General features: G+C 33.9%; 1 pseudogene across 1 annotated transcript in view; it reads right to left on the bottom strand.

Annotated features, from left to right (window-relative positions):
* LOC306887848 (M-protein, striated muscle-like) overlaps positions 1 to 20949 on the bottom strand; it is a 70901-nt pseudogene that overhangs the window by 48679 nt on the left and 1273 nt on the right. Inside the window, exons 2-6 of the transcript in view lie at positions 20148 to 20332; positions 19841 to 19982; positions 18767 to 18891; positions 6480 to 6794; positions 3127 to 3253 (exon numbers count right to left, since the gene is read on the bottom strand). The product of the transcript in view is annotated as an M-protein, striated muscle-like (transcript). The remainder of the gene's footprint in view (positions 1 to 3126; positions 3254 to 6479; positions 6795 to 18766; positions 18892 to 19840; positions 19983 to 20147; positions 20333 to 20949) is intronic.

The raw sequence follows: 20949 nt of genomic DNA, 5'->3' as shown, positions 1-20949 counted from the left end.
TGAGACGGAGAGGAGAGAAAAGAGAGAGATAGATGGAGTGAAAGAAAGAGTGTCTGAAAGCTCTGCATCTGTTACAAACAACATTCACAACCTCACAGAGACTTTCCTGCACTATTGTACTCATCTACTGCATTTAGTTAAACATCACTATTACTGTTACTCACACTCAAGGTTATATTCAGAAGATGCACACAAATCTAGTCCTGTTTTATTTTATTTTTAATTAAATTAATCTTAATTTAATTTTATATTTATTTTGCTTTTTAAATTTACATTTAAATTTTACTGAAAGGTTAGGAATATATTTATTGGAAATGTACAAATGTAGTCCTATTGTATTTTCTCTTTAATTAAGTCGATTAAATTAATCTTTTTTTTATTTATTATTTATTTATTTTAAAATTTAGATTTAATGTATATGTATTTTTTAACATTTAATTTAATTAAATTTTACCGAAAGGTTAGGGATATATTTGTTTTCAGAAAATGCACAAATCTAGTGCTATTTTATTTTATTTTATTTTTAATTAAATAGAATGAATCTTTATTATTTATTTTAAAATGCAGATTTATCTAATTTTATATGTATATTCAAATGTAATAAAATATTTAAATAATTCGATTTTTAATTTAATTTAATGTAACGTAATTTAATTTAATTTTACTGAAATATTTGGAATATATTTGTGTTCAGAACATGTACAAATCTAGTTATATTTTTATTAATTATTTTTTTTTTTTTATTTATTTAATATAATATCATATTTATTTTTCATTTTTTATTTTTTATTTAATTTGAACATTTTACTTAATTTTTTAATTGAATTGAATTTTACTGAATGGAATATTGTGGTTTCTGATCTTTAACAATACAAGCCCTATTTCTCAACACTATTGTCCAATGTCATGAATATGTCTATATTTTCACGTTCTATATTCAAATGTAAATCCGAACAGGTGTGAATGTCAGCCGTTCTCATCTAGTTGTGTACATCTATGTTTGTGGCTGTAACGCTGCGAGGGTTTAACGGGGATCACAGGAGCCGCCCTGTTTAACGGCCTGGATTCAGTCTTCACTGCATGTTCCACTATCAGCTGATGGACACAGACAGACTCTGATTATCAGACAAAATGAGATCTACACCGATTCATACAGGCATCAGCTCAGAGTCCTGCTTGTGTATTATATTTACAATGTAATACACACTACTGATAAACAGCAGAAATTAATACTTTTATTCAGTAAAGATGCATTAAAATGAACAAAAACTCAAAGAAAATTTCCACTGGTATTTATGAGATCTCATAAAAACAATCTTCTCAACAGGATTCAATGCAGAAATTCAGTCAATCCAGATTCACACACTAGTGTTTATTCTCTCAGTTTGAGGTTAATCTGTGTTATTAAAGTCCATCCCGTTCTCAGAGGAACATGCGACTGACACAATGACAAAAGCAGAAGTTCATCTGTATGTTTGCGGATCCAAATGCGTCCTGACAAGCCAACAAAAAAGAAAAGAGGGAAGTTATTGCTCTTAATTGTGTAATATGATCTTGAGTGAAGAATAGCATGCGTGAGATAGATTCATTTAACAAACAACAAACACTGTCGGTTTTCACTTTGACTGTCAAATCAGCCAGAAGAGAAGTTCAAGTAACTGAAACCCACCAGCTTTGGCCAACATTACTGTATTATTGCATGAACTCAGTTAACAGCCTGTGTGATGCCTACAAATATCTAGATAGAGTTATGCTGTTAAAATGTTGCTTTTTTCACTGTATGTTGCAGTGAATTCTCAACAAAAATAAAACACGCTGTCTCTGAATTTGGCCAACAGTGCGGGAATCTCATGAAACCGTCAGTCCACGACACATTTGAGCCCAAAATCAAAAGAAAGGAAACAACAACAACAAAAACAGGAAGATATATTAAGTTCTGTTGTACACTACCAGTCAAAAGATTGTAATAATTTTTAAAAAGATTTTTAAAGAAGTCTATTTGGCTCACCAAGGCTGCATTTATTTGTTAAAAAATACAGTGATAGCAGTAAAATTATGAAATATTATTACAATTTAAAATTGTTGTTTGCTATGTAATTATCTGTTAAAATGTAATTTATTTCTGTGACATTTTGACGTCTTACATTAGAAATGTCTTTACTGTCACATTTAATGCATCCTTGATGAATAAAAGTAAGAACCTCTTTAAATCAGTATATTATAATGATTTCTGAAGGATCATGTGACACTGAAGCCTGGAGTAATGATCCTGAAAATTCAGCATTGATCAACAAAATATATTGCATTTTAAAACATATTCAAATAGAAAACTGTTATTTTAAACTGTAATAATATTTCCAAATTTTACTGTATTTGTTTAAATCAAATACATGCAGCCGTGGTGAGCAGAAGAGACTTCTTTCATAAACCTTAAAAAAGTCTCAATTACTCCATCCTTTTGACTGGCTTACAATGTGCATTTTTAACAAGATAAATTAAGCACGAGGTACAAACAATAGAGCAATGATGCATGAATGTCCTGGCCAGGTTTCAGAGCAGTTGGTTTTGAGGAGCTCGTGTGTCTATTGTTATAAATCTGGCCTTGAATGCCGCCGGTGTTCAGCTGGGAATGAGCTCAGAATAACTGCAGCACATGTCCTGAATGTGAGCCAGAAACAGCTGCTTCCCCATCAGTAATGTCATTTAACTCCACAGACGATCACACACATGATCCCAAACATGTGCCACGCTAATCAATCACTGTTATTCATTAAAGGAGAAGCTCACCCCAACATTTTATATTTTACATATATTTTTATGATTTTGTCATCCATATCTTTTGTGTTTCATGGAAGAAAGAAAATCCTACAGGTTAAAACAGCACAAGGATGAGTAAACGCCAAAAACATGTTGAATGTTCTGCTAAACTCTTTAAGACCGGCGTCCTTTAGCAAGCCTCAGAAGAGCTGATAAGAGCTTGTGTGTTGACACAGCTGCTCTCTGATGGAGGCACAGCAGACTGAGCTTCACTAATTAACACTGCTTACTCAGCTGATGATTTACACTGGTTTCCTGAAGCCGTGTGAATGCATTGGCGGCGTGTTTGGAGGGTCAGCGCGGCTCTACCTGGATTTGAACTTTCTCTTCTTGATCTGGGACGACATCTGCATGCCGTGAGACATCTGCTCCATCTGCTCCTCCTGCCAGCGCTCCGTTACTATTTTGGTAGCCATTGCAAAGCTCTCGGCAGCACCTGCATGGAGCAGAAGCACACAGCTGTCAGAAGGACAGAGAATCACAGCCATCACATCCACAACAGGACGAGTCACGGCCCATTTCCATCGCCTCTCCAAAAACAGACCTCAGAAATCATATTCATACAGTACACGTGCAATATGAAGGACTGATGCAACATATCACAGTCTACATGTGGACCTGTGAGACTCACAAAACCTGTCAAGAAAGCAACACATTTCACCCACAAATAAAAGGAAAGAAAGAAGATTTTGGGTAAAAATTAAGTCTATTTTAGGGCCATTCAGGGTTATTATTGTTAACTAAAAAAAATAAATAAAAATTAACTGAAATTAAATAAAATATAAAAAATGTAAACTTTTATTTCAGGCAGTTGCAACAAACCAACCAACAAAAGTTTTCTATTTTAGAAATATTTTGCATAAAAATAAAGCCTGCTTAGGGCCATTCAGGGTTATTATCATTAACTAAAACAAAACATGTATTATTTGTAATAATAATAAAAAAAACAGAAATAAATGGAAATATAAGAAATTTAAAACATTATTTCAGGTAGTTGCCAAGGAAAGAAAAGTTTTTAATAAATAAATAAACAAACAGAAAGAAAGAAATACATTTGATATATAAACATATTTTTTAATATACTGTATTTAAATATGAATATTTAACGATTAATATTTAAATATGAATATATTTAAATATTTGTATAATATTTTACATAAAAATAAATGATGTAGGGCCATTCAGAGTTATTATTCTTAACTAAAGCTAAAACTAATACCATAAAAACATTATTAATAATTTATTAATAAAATACATATTAACTAAAAATAAAGTGCCATTCGGTGTTGTTATCGTTAACTAAAGTTAAAATTAAACTACAGCTAAAACTAAAACCATAAAAATTTTCATTATTTGGAATAAAATAAATATTAACTGAAATAAAATTAAATATAAAACTTTATTTCAGCTATAGTTACCAAGGAAACATTTCTTCATTTAGTTAAAATTTTTACTTAGTTTAAGCTGATGTATTAAACACACACACACACACACACACACACAAACATGTAATGAAAATGTATAGAAATGTATATTAAGAAGATTACATTTTATAGACATTTATATTAAGAAATGTATATAAAAATAAAAAAAAAACAATAAAAAGTTATTGTATATCAATGATACTAACATAACTTGGGCCTTTTAATTTTTATTTGTTCTTTTGTTTGTAGCTATATTTTATGAAAGTAGTTTTTTCTACCTAATTTTTCTTACTGTAATGCAAAAAATAAATATTTAATAAAATTATAAATTAAAAAAAAAAAAATGCTTGTGCATATAAAAATGAATTACTTAAATATAAATTGATTCATAAAAAATAAATACATCTCTTTTAAATGTAACAAAGGAAACATATTCTATTATTTTTCTTCAGTTTTTTGTGTGAAATGTGACTTGGTCATGTTTTGATGAGTTTCATCCAAACACTACAGCAGGTGAGAGGCGAAAAGGAGAAGAGGGACACACATTGTGTCAGAATCCTGTTAAAAGTCCCTTTGTGAGCTATTGTGAGAATAATAATTCATTAGTTGTGCGGTTGGATGCGGCGTGTGAGAGTCCCGCAGTCATAAATCACCCCTCGCCCATCCCAACAGAATCAGGTCGCGTTTGAAGGATGGCTTCATTTACCCCAGACCTACAGCAACCACCTGCATTACCATCAGAGCCCCTCCACTTTAACCAGATTACATCTACAGCACAGCTCTCTGGACAACAGCGGCCTTCCCTCTCAACCCCCATCACGAGTCTGTTTGAACACGGCTACCAAAGGTTGCTCTGCAGCATACTAAAACTGATCTGTCATCAGCTGAGAGAGAGAGAGAGAGAGAGAGAGAGAGAGAGAGATGGCATATAGGCCAGTGTCTCTCTCAATGAAAACAGACTGTTCAGAGAAACACTCTGGAGGTGATGGATGAACAGACTCATGAGAAATAACTCCATAAATGCCATAAAATCTTTGCTTTCCAGACTCTTGGTTTACAATGCCAAAAGCTCAGAGAGACGGGAATGCAAAGAGGCACGACTAAGTGTTAATTAGGATTTTAGAATTTATGAACAAAACGTGAGCGCTGCTCAAAACATGCTCGGGTTGTTGCTTACTCACCCAAGTCAAACGAGTTAAAGGGTTACCTGAGCATGCAATTTATACCATTACTTGGTACAAAATAAACATTAAATGAAATATAACTTATAAACTATAACTTTATTTAAGGTAGCTATCAAGGCTATATTTCTTATGATCATTTAGTTTAAGTTGAAAATACCCAATAAAATGATTAAAACTTTGGCCATTTAAAATTAAAATGAAAACAAAAAATAAAAATGAATTTCAGAATTTAAAGTTTTCAACAATAAAATAATAACAATAAAAAACAATAAAAATTGATAAAATAATACTGGAGACATTATTTATTTTACATTTATTTAGCATTATTTTCAGGAAAGTTAAGCATGTTTTACATGCAATTTGTTATTATTGGGATGAAATGTTGTAAAATAAAATAAAATAATAATAATATTTAATTAAATAACACTAAAAATGTTAAATAATGAAATATAAATGAATTAATATACTGCAGTATGCACTTTTAGACCATAACTTGGTATTAAGGAAATAAAATGACATGAAATGAAATAAAATAAAATATACAGTAAAACTTCAAGTAGTTACCAAGGCAATGTGTCTTATTTTCATTTACTTTAAGATGAAAATCCTTTAAGTTTTTTAATCTCGGCATCTTTCAACTGCCTTAAAGAAAGAAATGATTAAATGTAATTTCTAATTTATTTCATTTGATTTTGATTTGGACATACTCTATATATTGTAAGTGTCACTCTTTAGTTTGAATGACCTGTGGCTGTAAATGGAAAAATATATCAGCCAATTACAGCCTTTCTTATTGGCTTTTCCACATGCAATACTCAGCATGACACAAAGTGAACAGGAAAAAGTGAACTAGTTTTGCAAATGCACAATCCATCTGAACACATGGACCAAACACTGAACTAGTATTAGTTAAATTAGCAAGTGACAGTGAATCTGCAGCGAGTTTGAGTTTGTGATTATTAGTATTTTGCAGCGTTTTTCAGATTGAGAAGCACTGATCTTCAAGTACGTACTAAAGCAGAGAGACAACTGCTGGAGTTATAAATCCACTCACGTTCTTCAGGCCTTTAAGATGATCAGCAGAACGTCTCTCCTCCTCCTCGACCTTCACTGTCTCTCCCTCTTCTGTTCAAGTCTCCTTACTGTCTCACCTCCTCTAACTCTCCCAGCTTCTCCTCCGGCCGTGTGTCTCTGCGGTCAGGATGACCTCACATACTCCTCCTCAAGGTGGTAAATATAGAGCGACAGCAGGAGCAGCGATCAATTCAAAGCATCCAGATAGACTTTCAGTGAGATCAGCGGACAGAAGACCTGGAATGACACAATGGGCCGCTGCATTGTGGGATAGAGGAGCTGTGGGAAAAGAGATCTGTGGAAACAATACATGAAGATCTCAGCAATAAAACATGCCCAGATCTGCATTAAAGCCTTTGAAGTAGAGATCAGATGAGATCCTGACACTCACGTTTGTTTGCAGTCACAGCATTCGATTTGGAAATGACCCCAGATAAAGCTTTTCTCACAAGAAATCTCAATAATGTTTAAACTGTGCTCATTTAACAAGATACAAGTCTGTTTTTAAGTTAAAAGCCATGGTAAAAATCACTATAATGCATGGTATTGAGTGGCTTATTGCTTTAATATTAGTATTAATAAAAGTAATATGATAAAACCAGTGTTCACTATAAAGTTGCCTTTATGAACATTTATAATTGAAATAAACGTTAGATAATTTTTTTTAAAATGTTACTACAGACTGGCAAGCAACATATAAAATTAGTGCATTCAAAAAAAGTATATATTTTTTAACTGAAATAAAATCAAATATACATAAAAAGACTTATTTAAATAAGTTTAAGAATGGAAATGATTAAAACTAATACTGAACTGAAAACAGAGCTTAACAGAAATTAACTAATTTAAATAAAAATTTATATGAAAACTGAACATTTAAAAATAAAAGGTAATTCAAAATATTCATAAATACTATAATTAGAAATTAGCACTGAAACTAAAATAAAATAAAATAGAGCTAAACTATATAAATAATCCAAATTGATGAAAATAATAAAAGCAACAAAATTACTAAATTTAATACTGAAAATTTAATAAGATCAAAAGCTGATTAAAATGATTAATAGATACTATAATAGTACACAAATAACATTGAAATGAATGAATAAGTCTAAGTGGAACTAATACTGAAATAAAAATAGAGAAAAAAGAATTTAGAAACAACAAACTGATGAAAATGACAAGCACATTGTTTTAAATTATATAAAATAAATAAGATTAAACAAACTAAAATTAAAATGAAAACTGAAAATGTAAAAATAAAAGCGTATTCAAAATATGAATAGATACTATAATAGTCAGAGGTGGACAGTAGTGAAGGATTTTTACTTTAAAGTAAAAAATCTGTAGTTTTTCAGAGTGTTTTTCTTTGGAAAACTTTTCTTCACTACATTCCAAAGCATAATGTCATCATTTTTACTGCACTATATTTCATAAATTAAATATATATTTTTTAAACTTTAATAATTAACATTAAAAATATAATACTTTTTAGTACTTAAGTATATATTTTAATTACTTTTACTTTTTTTACTTTACTTATACTTATATTTAATATGAAACAGTGCAATAAAAAGTGCAATATAATGCTTCGGAATGTTGTGAAGTTAAGTTTTCTAAAGAAAAACCCTCTGAGAAAGTACTGACACTTAAAATAGAGCTACAGTGAATAGAAATATAATTTATATATATACATATTTTTTTAAATATAGAATGTAACATACATAACTCAATTATCACTGGTGCAATGTGAGCGATGTGTCATAACTGTTTCATGTGTGTTTATCTGTGGCTTTAAATGCAGTTTGTGTAATTTAGAGACTTTATAGCAGTGATTAGCGAGTGTCACCTGCTTGAGTGTGAGCAGACGTTGATGTGTTTGAGTGTACAGTATATATGTGATAGAGGTAGAGTTTAGTGTGTGAACGCTGCGCTGGACTCAGCAGGTTATTTATAAGCATTTACTGACACACCTGCAGCTCAAATACTGCTGTAAACAATGCCAACCCCTTCTACTGTTTCATCTGTGACATTGAGACTAAGAATAAACTGCATGACCAGAACAACAGCAGGCCAGCTTTGTCTGTTCCCATTGTGACGAATGAAACACAGGCCAGAAACATGCGCTCAAATCTGTCCTGTTGAGAGACGCACGATCCGAAAGTCTGACTGCGTCTGATAATGCGGCCGACCGCTGTCACACACAATCACACACACATTTATACAAAGAGCTCAACAAATCATGAAAAATGACTTTATTTACTAACCCTCATGTGGTCTCAAACATGCCAGGATTGCCAAGGACAAAAAACACCACAAAAATATGCAGCATTAACCATAACAGTAGTGCATATGACTATATTCATTTTTTTGACACTGATTAAAATGATTAACTATAATATCACTATTATAGTTTTTACATTTTAGTTTATTTAATTTTATTGTAGCATTTCAATTTAAATAAATGAAAATGTAATATTTTATTACAGTTAATGCTAATGTTATTTCAAGTAATGAAAATGTGTTTTGTTTTTAAAATTGTATTAATTTTCAACTTAAACCAGATGAACTGAGAAATGTTGCTGGAGTAAATAAGTTAAATTTTTTTTTGTTTTTTTTTCAAATATTTTTTTATTTAATATTTGAAATTTAAATAATTTTATTTCACTTAATGTTTATTTTATTGCAAGTATTTATTTTTTATGGTTTTAGTTTCAGTTTATAATAATAGTTATTAACTATATACCACTATCACTAAGTTTTACATGTATAGATATTTTAAGTAGTTTTTAAGTTTTAGTTTATTTAATTTTATTTTAGTATTTCAATTTAAACTAAATTAAAATGTGAAAATGAAAATTTAAAAATATATATTTATTACAGTTAATGCTTATTTTATTTCAACTGATAATGTTTTTTTTATAAAAATTTTTTATAATTTGTTTTATTTTATTTCATATTTATTTAGTGTTTTAATTTAAGTTAAAAATTATAAGTTTGGTTATTGCCAAAAATATCAAGGTTACAAAGTATGCAGTCAAACCTGGTGCATTGTTGCTAAATGCATTTTATGCAATGTTATTTTAGTATCACTGATATACTGTTATAGTTTTTGGTAATATTTTGAATTAGATTCTATTTTTATATTTCCTAATTTTTTTTTTTTTTAACTTAATATTTTTTTGAGTTTTATTATTAATGGTATTTATTTTTATTAATTTGTGTATGTGATTTTTAATGTATATATATTTTTTTCAATTTAACTAAATTTTTTTTATTAGGTTATACTCAACTTAAACTAGATGGAAAATGAGAAAAGTTGCTGAAATAAGTAAAAAAAAACCATTTTATTACAGTTAATGTTTATTTTATTGCAAGTAATTTTTTTAATGGTTTTAGTTTTAGTTAACAATAATAACCCCGCTGAAAATCTGCAAAGAATGCAATCAAACCTAGTCCATTGATGCAAAAGTTTTGAATCTGAACACATGCAAAAGTGAAAGCTTTAGTAGAGGTTAAGATTTACAAAATTTAAGTTTGTTCCTCACACAAAGCAGAGTTAAGAAGATATTAAATATTGTGCATGGAGTGAAACGCACAACTGTTATACGGTAATACTTAAAGTTATTTTTGTCCTCTTGCAGTTTGACTGTCGTGGTCACTAGGAACTTTTGCATACTGAAAGAGGTACAAAATGTCCCTTTCTGTGCTGCTACGGGAGGAAAAACCAGAATACAGGTCTGGATTAACATGAGGGCGAGGAAATAATGAAATTTAATTTTTGCATGCAGCTGTTTCACCCCCCCCCCCTTTAAATAGCGAGTCAAAGATCACATTAAAATGCAAAAGTGTAGGAAGAGAGAGTGTGTGTTTGTGTGTGCGCATATGTGCATCCAATTAACTCAAACGACGCATCTATCAAGCTGTTTGGCGATATAGAGGAAAAGTGCACAGGAGAGGAGAAAGCAAATCTGCTCACATGCTAATTAAATGCATTCACGCATCTGTGAGTCCTGCTTCTGCATGGGATGCAAACGCTTTCTCTCGACAAAGAACATCAATCAGAAAGCCAATAAATTATAATCAGCAGCAAGTCCATTGTTGCAGATCTTTTAGACTAATAAAACATTCAAGTGTTCACTACAGCTATATTTTGCAGGACACAAGTGATTTAATGGGTTCAAACATCCTGTAAAATGAAAGGACATTCACTTGTATCAGACAGAATCGAGTCGGGTCGGGTTTGACAGGTTAAGGTGATCGGGTTAGGCCCTGCTGCTACATAGCCTAACCACAGTAAAGTCACCATTCTCATTTGATGTGCATTCAAAAGTATCTGGCTAAGTACGGGTACCCCACCTGGCCCCCATCTTTCTGACCAACAGACCTCAGCATGTTAGGTCAGGCCTCACCTGCTCCACCACCATCACACTCAACACCGGCGTACCACAGGGCTGTGTGCTGAGCCCATTTCTCTACTCCCTCTACACCCATGACTGCAGGCCTGTGCATGGATCCAACTCCATAATTAAGTTTGCTGACGACACCACAGTGATTGGCCTCATCAGAGTCAATGATGAGACTGCCTACAGGGAGGAGGTACAGCACCTGGCTGCATGGTGTGCTGACAATAGCCTGCTCCTCAACACCAGCAAGACAAAGGAACTTATTGTGGACTTCAGGAAGAAGAAAAGTGGAACGCATGACCCCATCCACATTAACGGGATGGTTGTTGAACGTGTCTCCAGCTTCAAGTTCCTGGGAACCCACATCTCGGAGGACCTGACCTGGACCACCAACACATCCAGCCTAGTCAAGAAGGCTCACCAACGCCTCTTGTTCCTTAGGACACTGAAGAAGAACCACCTGTCTCCAATCATGCAGCGGAACTTCTACCGGTGTGCAATTGAAAGCATCCTGACCAACTGCATCACAGTCTGGTATGGGAACTGCTCAGTTGCTGACCGCAAGGCACTACAGAGGGTGGTGAAAACCGCCCAACGCATCACAGGGACACCACTCCCTGCCATTGAGGACGTCCAGAGAAAACGCTGTTTACGTCGAGCTCGCGGCATTCTTAAGGACTCCTCTCACCCTGACCATAGACTGTTTAACTTACTGCCCTCTGGGAGGCGCTTCAGGAGCCTCCGAACAAGGACAAGCAGACTCAGGAACAGCTTTTTCCCTACAGCTGTTTCCCTACTAAACTCTGCCCAATGATACCCCCCTCACACACCACTACAAACTCTTCACCCCTCCCCATCATTAAATCGATTAAAAAAAAAAAAAAAAAACAACAACCAATCTACACACTGAGTACTATGTACTGTAAATTTTTATTCTATGCACTTTCAATGTTCATTGCACTAGTGTTTATATATCTTAATTTATAGCTTATTCATATCCATTTGTAATTATGTTCATAGTTTTTGCTCATAGTGTACATTTACTGCACAATCCATCTGTATAGTATGTTCATATCACCCATCTGTATATCATGCTGATAGTATTTAAAAACTTGTAAATTATGTCCATAGTACTACTGCCTTATCTGTATATTCTGTACATATGTAACATATTGTAGCCACTGTATATCCTGTACCTCTGCTTATTGCACTTCTGGTTAGATGCTAACTGCATTTCGTTGCCCTGTACCTTACATGTGCAATGACAATAAAGTTGAATCTAATCTAATCTAATCTAATCTAATCTAATCTAATCTAATCTAATCTAATCTAATCTAATCTAATCTAATCTAATCTAATATAATATAATCTAATCTTCACACAGATCTTCAACAGATCACTGGAGCTGTGCAAAGTCCCCCTCATGCTTCAAAGGGAAGTGGTGTGTGGCCAAGTATGGGGATCCATACTCGGAATTTGTGCTCTGCATTTAACACATTCAAGTGTACACACAGTAGTGAACACACACCCGGAGCAGCGGGCAGCCATTGCTGCGGCGCCCGGGGAGCGGTTGGGAGTTCGGTGCCTTGCTCAAGAGTCTCTCCTCAGTCGTGGTATTAAAGGTGGAGAAAGTGCTGGTTATTCACTCCCCACACCTACAATCCCTGCTGGACCTGAGACTCGAACCCATGACCTTGGGGTTACAAGTCTGACTCTCTATCCATTAGGGCCAGGACCTCCAGTCCTTCATCTCACAGTTTACCTGTAATCTACACACCTGCGAGGAGTGAATGTTTAATCACTGATCACAAATTAATGCCCACAATGCACTGCTCTACAACAGTGCTTTACACTGCTCTTTTCTACACATTGTTCTAAAAAAAGTAAAATAAAAATTAACATTCCAACCTTCATGCATCTGTTCTATTTGATTATGGCTCATTAAACAGACATTAAATTAATTACCAAGCACAGAATGAAACAGACGTGAACTTTAGGTTAACAAGTTACCACGAACTAAAACAATCACCAACTTCATAATGAGCTGTGAAAATTAAAATATATTACATCTAATCTGTGTGTTTTTGAAGAAAGAATAAGATCATCTTCCAAATTATATTTCCAGCACTTGGAATCTGAATTAATTACGCCTCAGAGAGACACTGGAGATGAAGAACTGATGAGAGATATAAGTTTACTTCAACTTTCACTTGACTGAGAATCTAATGAGAATCAGAAAGAAATTACAGTTGCAATGTCAAAAATGTCAATGTTTCCAACATTGATAATAATCATAAATGTTTCTTGAGCAGCAAATCAGCATACATTGACACTGAAGACACTGAAGACTGGAGTAATGATGCTGAAAATTCAGCTGCGCATCATAGAAATACATTTTATTTTAAAGTATATTAAAACAGAAAACCATTACCATTTTTCTGTATTTTTGATTAAATAAATTCAGCATTGTTCTTTAAAAAAATATAAAAAATCTTACTGAACCCAAACTTTTGAACAGCAGTGCATATATTTTTCCTCCTGTTTCCTGGTGAAACGTGACCTGTTTATCACGCAACTACAGAGGAACTTTATCACCTTTAGATAATCATTTTCTCATATCACTGTGAACAGTTTATGAGTGTGCAATAAAAATCACTCTGACCTTTGCATTGTTTGCTCTCTGTACAGTGTTATGTAAATGTGGAAGAGATCTGTGCTTCAAAACAGGTGATGTTTCGGGCAAAAGCATAATTTACCACAACAAACCTTACAGTAGAGCACCAATATACTGTAATATTCACAATGACACATCAAAAATGAAAGTGAAAGAACATATATTTAAAAAAAGTTTACTATGCCAGTCAAATCAATACACTGCTAGTTCAATATGAGATGAACAGTACATGATTTAAATAACACAATTGACATGTTTGAGGATCGAGTGTCTGTAACTGTAACTGAGTGACTCGCCATAAGATTATGGAAGATTTAGACTAGGGTTGTTCTTCCTGATTTTCTTTCCCCAAAACAACAGTCTGAATTACAGCAGTGACTTCAACTTGCAATTATATGTTTGTTTCCTCCATAATAAAGAGCTTTTGTCAGTGTTTCTGAGGTATTTTGCAGCACCGAACACACTTCAGAACTTCCTCATAGCTGCAGACTGTAAAATCCCCATGAAGCCGACTCCAAGGAACATGAGAGTCTTTTATCTGGTATGCAAATATATATTCACGAGTGTGGAAATTTCCAGCATTAAGTTTAAAACGTGCTTCTGCAGACACGCCTTGCAGGTCTATCATTGTTTGTATAGAGCTGCACAATGAAATAAAACCGAACCCTTCAAAGTTATTGTTAAAATGTTTTTAGAAAAGTCAGCATGAAATCAAAATGTAACTTTCTTAATGCATCCATTGCCTTACTGTAAGTGATTCATTACTCCATGCTATTAAAAATTTTCTATTCCTTTTAATTCAGATCAAGCTCAATCAGATCGATTGAGGTGTGAACATGAACCAACTGAGCCATAAATCCGATTATAAACGGATATGCAAACGTTTTTCGAATATCCTGTTTCCCTGAGAAATGCATCAGAAGTTAAATGGGTTTTCAATGGTATTTCATGCTGACCTTCACGTTATTCAGATTAGCGCAACAAATACCGTCAATGTTGTAAAAATGTTTCTGAAAATGCAGCAACAACAGCATTTACAACATGTATTTCAGGTTTGTCTGCATTTTGACTCATGCATTATGTATTATGCATTAATTAAATAGTCAAATAAGTTAAAACAGACATATTGACAAACAAATGGTATAACACTTGTAAAAATGGCAATGCTACAGATAACATTAGTTTCAGTCAAAGCGCCAGTTTGAAAACACTCATTGCTTTTGAAATTCCCTTTAGGGTCATTTTGTGTGAACTCAACTCAAAAAAAAAAAAAAAAAAAAAAATATATATTATTTTTATTTATTTTTTCTGTTGAGAGAAATACATAAATGTGAAAGAAGGCCAAAATATTATATGCTATGGATGAATATTTACTGAGTAATCCACTATTTTGTATTTGGTTTTTGACCACTGTTAATGTGTAGAGCTTAACAATTTACTCATGGAGCCAAATTGAGACCCCAATATCTCTGGAACTGAACCATACTGGGGCTTAAAAATGAAGTTTACGAAAGAAACCTTTCTTAAGAACCAACATCTAAAAGAACATTAAGATATCTTTAATACTTCTTGAGTTTCAGGCATGCAAACTTTGGAAAAAAATCACAAAAAAGTGAATTTTTCCCATTTTTGAATGGTCACCATTGGCACATAATGCAACAAAGACTGCTTAAGTCAATGGATTTTACTAATAGACCTACCAATCTCTGTGTAAAATTAACATGATGTAGCTGCCATTTTTCCCACCTGTAATATGGCTCCAAATCTGAGGTAAAAAGGGTCATTTTGACCCCACATTTTGACAAAATAGTGGATTACTCAGTACGTCTATCTATCGTCTATCAGTACATTAATCTATGGTATGTAATATGTTGGCTTTCATCACTGTTTATGTTTGTCTTTCAGAAAAAATTAAAATCAAGCATTTTAGCTGGGGAGGTTTCTGAAGTTTGGTTGATTTCATACGGAAAAACCCTTAAAGGAACACTCCACTTTTTTTGGCAATAGGCTCATTTTACAACTCTATACTAATATCACTGCACCTGCTGCACTCATGGTACGGCAGCAAACTTCCTTGATTATTACGCCGGAACGAGAGTATAGTTCCTAGCCATATCAGCCTAGAAAATCGCATCTTTTAATTTTCCGGCAGTCTTAGTGCACGATGTAACTACAGAAGAGTCAAGTTTTAAATTGGAAAATTATCGAAACTAGTCATTTTTGATGACCAAATGCTAATGGTCTAATCCAATTCAATGATCTATGCTAAGCTAAGCTAAAAGTGCTACCGCCAGACACAGAGATCAGCTGAATGGATTCAAAAACGGTAAAACGGTAACTCTAGGGGACTTGTAAAATTTGCCTATTTCCAAAAAAAGTGGAGTGTTGCTTTAAGTGACGCTAGTGAACTTATAATGCTTTTGTATGAACTCTCAAACTTGCGCCACTTCCTAAGCAACTACCTGACGCAATGAGCTGGCAAAACCCAACAGATGATCATTTAACATCTTTTTATCTTACATGGACGTAATAAGATGAGCTCTGAGAAGAGAAGAAGCTCCGCCGGTTAGTTTCAAGACAAAATCAATTCCTGCATCTCCATCATCCACCTGTCCAGAGAAATCACATCAACTCTAGGTCCCTCTTCATCTATGAAGTTCTCATCAGGTTCAGTTGAGTTCTGCAGGTTGTCTGTCCTCTTAACATAAGTCCTCTGGTCTCGTTGTCCCTCCAGAGGAATCCCTGGCAGCCAGTTTTGCCTGTAGTTTGACGTCACGGGGTCAGAAACATGTATGGCCAGGTAAGATGAGCTACACTCGGAGTCCTTCTGAACGAGGTCAGATGGTAAATGAGTTTGTTCTCCAGATAAACCTTCTGAGTCCTGGGAAGGTGCTGGAGAATTTTGACCAGTGTCAGACTGGAATAAACAGCCATGAATCTGCAGCGCACCGTTTTTAGCGGTTCTGACCGGTACCACCAGTGGCCCGCTGCTGTTTTCAGTGTCTGAACGGCCTAGTAAAAAGCTCGAACTGGACTCTGGACCAAATGAATCCGAGCGGGTTTCATCTGTCATGCCATCAGATGATGGTTTGGAGATCTGGTCAGGCACACAGAAGCTGTAGTGGACAGAAGACCCTGGGCTGACTTGGACGGGGATGTCCGGTTGATTGCGTGTCCACTCCTGGTCACTGGACTCCTGGGATATGTAAGTCATCTCTGACTTTGGCAGAGGAAAAACAGGCTGTGGTTCAAGCAGCGAAACATATCCGTAGCACACTTCCACTTTAGAGAAGTCGACTCGGGGACCTGGAAAAAACGCAGGACTGCTGTCCTCCTTTGAATGCAAATCCTGCTGTAATTAGAAATAAATACATAAATAAATATACAAATATACAAAGAAAAGTAAAAAAAGCAAAAATAAATAATTTATAATTTTATTTCCTTATGTTTTTTTTTTTTAATTTATACATTTATTTATGTATTTATTTATTTCTACATTTTTAGGGTAATGAGGAGGGCGTGTTTTACGTCAGGAATAGCAATCGAGCCAGAGTAGTCGAGGGGTAAGCTTTAAGGCCACAGTGATAATTTGTGGTGCCCAAACGAAGTACTAGAAGTGTAGCCTACATGACGCGCATGTTTATAGTGTGGGATGAATGACTTAGATGGCTAAAATATCACGGGTTATTAAAGCGAGCAATCTGTGACCGCATGCATTTTCTGATGCTCGCGAAAGCGTGCAATAGCTGTTTTTTAAGTTTCACTTTCAACGCCTAGCCTACAAAGCATGTTTCCAATATTCGGAATAGGAGGAGGCATCAGTTACTGTAGAAGATTTGTCGCCTCGCGCCACTTCCCGTGTGGACAGTCACCGCATCAACTGATTATAATGGGTTCTCTTGGTGTAGACACACTTTAGATACGGATTAATCACACGTGTCCATGGGAACGAAGCTAGTGAAACACACACGCCATGCATTGAACATCAATCATGCTCATCCAAACAGCGCCTGCCGTGTGCCCTCAGCTTTTTGAGCTAACTGCTTTTTTTTTAAAGTAACCAAAAACCAAAAACAACATTGACAGCATCAGAAACAAACCAGTAAACTGATGTCCAGGGGCAGTTTTTTTTAACAGTTTCGCTTCGTTCCCATTGACTCCTTTTGTTTAAAATCAAAATAAACGATTTTAAAATAAAAGACCTAATAAAAGTATTTTAAAATTAAAATAATAAATAATTTTTTTACTAAAACGAAACACTAATTAAAAATGAATTAAATCAGAAAAATGTTGAATTAAATATATCATTTCAAAATAAAAACAATTTAAACACTGCAAACTAATTAAATCATAAAATGTCCAAACATAATCTAAACACTTACTAAAAAACAATTGAAACCATAAAAATTTTATTAAAATAAATAATTTAAAAATAAAACAATCAAAGTAATACTTTCCAACAATCAAACCCTGAAAATAAACAAAATAAAATAATAAAAAAATACAAATAAAACACTAAAAAAGTGGTTAAAGCATGTCGTGTGAACACCAGAGAACCATGAACATGAATGTGCTATTAAGTTATTGAAATATTTACTCTACTTCAAGTAAATATTGTAGGTCAAAGATTTGGCTGACAAAAATGTTTGGAAATCCCTGACTTATTAAATTCACATGTGATCATATTTGATTCTAGATTCCATGTATTTGAAACAGAATTGATTCATCAAGCGAGTCGGAGTCCATAGGGAAGTTTAAAAGTGAAAGATGTTTTGTCAATGAAGCCAAATATTGACTTGATTAATCAACACAAGGTTACACAAGAACCCAAACTGAGCCAATTCACTGAGCAAATATCAACATGCATGATTTATCTTTTCACTTCACAAACGGATAAGACTTTTTATAATATCTCAAAATCCAAAACAGGGTCAATAATCCATGAAAGCGCGGAAGTGCTCCAAGAAAATTCTGTGACTGTTGATCTGGCAGCAGATGTTTGTGCTTACCGTAATCGTCATGATAAACTCATTTTGTGTTGCCGAGAGCAATGTGCAGATAAGACACATTCCTTCAGGAGCTCAAGAGAAACATGACACTCTGGTCAAACAGGACTTTTCACTGCCGGTAAGACTGGAGCTATGTTCACCTGGAATTTCCCACAGTGGATATGACACAATCACTTACCAGTGGTTTCGGTAAGGGGCTCTTTTCCTTTACTGACAGCTGGCAAAACATGATGGGTAGGATGATCAGCAACAGCAGAGCCAGCAGACCAGGCCATATTAAGATATGAAGCCAGGAATTAGGTGCTGAAAGACACAGAAATTGCAGATGAATATAGAGTTCAGTCTGGTGTCACTTACAAAATCTGCTGGCAATCGTATATAATGATGTGAACACACTGTGAAATAGGGTTTTATTTCATTTCAACAACTTTGTCTCAATTGCTATCATTATTTTGCATCGTATTCTGGCCATTTTTGTTTAAGAAAATAAATAAATAAATACATAAATCAGTAAAAAATTTAAAAATAAATAATTTGTTGGCAATTGTATATATGCACAGTTTTTGTTATATATAGTAAATACTGTGATATATAGTAAATATTATATAGTAAATACTGTGAAACAGGTTAATATTTAATTTCAGCAACTTTGTCTCAACGGCTTTCATTATTTTGCATTATATACACTGATAATTCATGTAAAATAAAGTAAAATATAATAAAATAAAATAAAGAATGAATGGAAAATAAATAAATACTTGATATTTCTATATAATCCAACTTTTCTGTTATATATATATAATAGTAAACACTCTGAAATAGGTTTTCATTAATTTTCAGTAACTTTGTCTCATTAGCTATTATTACTTTGCATTAAATATACTGGCCATTTATGTCTAGGGAAAAATAAATAAAAATAAATAAATACTTGACAATCGTATATAGCACACATTTTCGGTTACATAATCGTAACAGAAAATTACTTTGTCTCATTTGCTATCATTATTTTGCATTCTATATACTGGCCATTTATGCTCATAAATTAAATAAATAAAAAAATAAGCACAAAAATTAATGAATTAATAAATAATAATAAATGTGTAAATTGTAGCTTTAGTAGGGTATCAATGAAGGGAAACAATACAACATTGAAAACATGAGTTGTTTTCCTAAATGAAGGGTGTTCAGATTCAGTCATCGGAGTGTGGACTAGTTTTCTACACATCAATTAAAGCACAAACTGTTGAATTACCTGAGACAGTCACACAAAAGGAGGCGTTTTGACTGGGACTGGACAGACCGGGATGTGTGAGCGTATATAACACCTCACCACAGTACTGCACGTCTGTCTCCACAAGCCAAATAAACACTGAGCGAGACGTGTCCTGAAATACCTGCACAAATACAAAATGCAGATGTTTCCACATACAGTATATATATAGAGAGAGCAACTAATACATAAAAAATAGCTTTTAAGGACAATAAAGTTAAGTAAGTAAATAATAACATGAATCCTAATGGATCCTAATAACGACTGAAGGAGAAGCAGGAATAATAACCTTTCCAGCCAGTGACTCGGGATGTGTCAGACGAACTGTGTACTTAACGGAGGATTTCAGGAAACCTTTTCCCCAAAAGCTAATATTCGCAATAGAGCAGTTCCAAGCGGCCATCGGCGGCAGAACCGTCACATTCAGATGGGTTCGGTTTGACGTTACTGACAGCTGTGGAGCTTCGAATGTGGCTGAAACGAGGAAAACAGAACAGAGACAGATTTTGAGAAATGATGTTTGCTGTTTAAGATGTTGTTGTTATAAGGGACAGTTCACATAAAATGAGAATTAGCTGTTAATTTACTCACCCTACGGCCATCCAAGATGTAGATGAGTTTATTTCTGAATAGTAGAGAAGATTTTTAGCTGAAACCGTGATCATTAGCGATTCATAAAAAGCAAGTCAGCGGCTGCACATTTTTGAGAGTCAAAAAAAGCACATCAGGCGACACAAAATTAATACCAGTGACTCCTGACGATATATTGAGGTCTTATGAAGCGAAACGATCAGTCTGTGCAAGAAAGCTCACCTTTGAAACAATGAGAAACTATAAAAATGTTTGTTCAAGCTCTCGGTTCATGCATCAGAGGCTCATCAGTCGAACTGTTTCCTAAGTTCAATGACTGTTGGAGGAACTGGAGCCTTGAATCAGTTCATTCATCTCAGGATCAGATATACGGCAGTATTTTGGCTCATGAGTGACTGTCAGGCATCTGAAAGTGAGTTTTGATTTGATCTGGTTCATCTAGTTCACTACAAAGAACCGGTTCAAAAGAAGCCACATACACACTGCATGTTTCAGGAGTG

Source organism: Barbus barbus (genome assembly GCF_936440315.1).
Source record: "Barbus barbus genome assembly, chromosome: 21".
In the NCBI taxonomy this organism is placed as follows: domain Eukaryota; kingdom Metazoa; phylum Chordata; class Actinopteri; order Cypriniformes; family Cyprinidae; genus Barbus; species Barbus barbus.
The sequence above is the reverse complement of the archived record's forward strand: the minus strand, read 5'-3'. Positions and strand labels throughout refer to the sequence as shown.